Source organism: Lupinus angustifolius, chromosome LG04 (genome assembly GCF_001865875.1).
Source record: "Lupinus angustifolius cultivar Tanjil chromosome LG04, LupAngTanjil_v1.0, whole genome shotgun sequence".
Classification (NCBI taxonomy): Eukaryota; Viridiplantae; Streptophyta; class Magnoliopsida; order Fabales; family Fabaceae; genus Lupinus; species Lupinus angustifolius.
In genome coordinates this window covers 15,229,988-15,231,817 of record NC_032012.1, presented here as the reverse complement: position 1 = coordinate 15,231,817, position 1,830 = coordinate 15,229,988, and positions in this window count along the sequence as shown.

The following is a 1,830-nucleotide window of genomic DNA, read 5'->3' as shown; positions in this document are numbered from 1 at the left end:
ATGGCATAATAACATGAAACAAAGCATATAAATGACATACAAACAATGCATATGCAAGACATACAAATATTAAATCATATCAATATTCAAGTCAATACATACTCACTTTAATCATAAAAACATCAACATGAAATTCATGCATACTTAAGCATTCAAATAAAGACACCCCTAAACCCTTAATTTTCTTATGTTAAACATCAATCACCTCTCATGCATCATAAGCATAATTATGCATACTCATGCCAATCAATGCATAGTCAAATTTATACAGTACAAATTTGAGGGTCCCGTGCTTGACGACCTTAAAATTGTGTCTTCGAGGACCCCGTGCTTGACGACCTCGAAGCCATTCCTTTCAGGCTTTGTGTCTGACACTTTAAAATTTGAGGGCCCCGTGCTTGACGACCTCCAAAATCGTGCCTTCGAGGACCCCGTGCTTGACGACCTTGAAGTCAATCTTTCCAGACTCCGTGCCTGGCCTTTTAAAATTTGAGGGCCCCGTGCTTGACGACCTCAAATTGTACCTTCGAGGACCCCGTGCTTGACGACCTCGAAGTCAACCTATCCAGGCTCTGTGCCTGACCTTTTAAAATTTGAGGGCCCCGTGCTTGACTACCTCAAATTTTTGCCTTCGAGGTCCCCGTGCTTGACGACCTCGAAGTCAACATTTCCAGGCTTCGTGCCTGACCTTTTAAAATTTGAGAGCCCCGTGCTTGACGACCTCAAATTGTGCCTTCGAGGACCCCGTGCTTGACGATCTTGAAGTCAATATTTCCAGGCTCCGTGCCTAACCTTTTAAAATTTGAGGGCCTCGTGCTTGACGACCTCAAATTGTGCCTTCGAGGACCCCGTGCTTGACGACCTCGAAGTCAATCTTCTTAGGCTCTGTGCCTGACTTTTAAAATTTGAGGGCACCGTGCTTGACGACCTCAAATTGTGCCTTTGAGGGGCCCGTGTTTGACGACCTCAAACAAAATCTTTCATACCTCACTCTTTATCTCACCAACAAAAACGTATTTTGAGTCTCAACAAAATCAACATTCATTTCTTTACTAGTTACTTATTAGGACAACACCCCAAACTTCAGTTTGTGTAAGGTCCAATAAGCAACAAGTAAAGAGGGGCAGCTGTGAATACCCAATTTTGTCCGACCCAAAATACATTTTTTTCAGAAAAAATAACAATAAGATAAACATTTTGGCTTTATATAAAAAAAATAACATTTTTATGTGTTCTAAAATAAAAATGATTTAAATTTGAATTTATGACTTTTATTAAATTTGAATTTTAAAAATCATAATAGCATAAATCAAATTTTTGAATTTTAATTAAAAGCAAAAATCAAAATCTGCTTAACTTTCTCCTTGAAGTTAATAGGGGATTTGATTTGATTTTTAAACATGTGTCTAAACTCAACTTTAAATAGGCATATGAGACATGAAATCAAAATCCTTGAAAAAGAAATCGCCTTCCTCTAAAAAATCATTCATTCTAAAAAAATCATCCATCAAATTTCATCTAAAAAAATCTTTCATTCATCACCTATTCCCAAGAATCCTCAACCAAAAGATAACCAGAACCATCCAAAAAGTATAATCTACTACATCACAACAATCCTCTCAATCAAAAAAATTCATTTTTCAATCATTTCTCTCTTCTCTAGACATGATCTTTCACACATATTCATCCAACCAAAAACCAAGAAATCCACAATAATTCAAGATCTCTCATACACAAGAACACCGCCCAAAAAAACGAGAAAAAAAATACAAAGAAACTCAAGAGGAATTATAATTACATTAGTATACATTGTAGAGAAGCTTCATATAC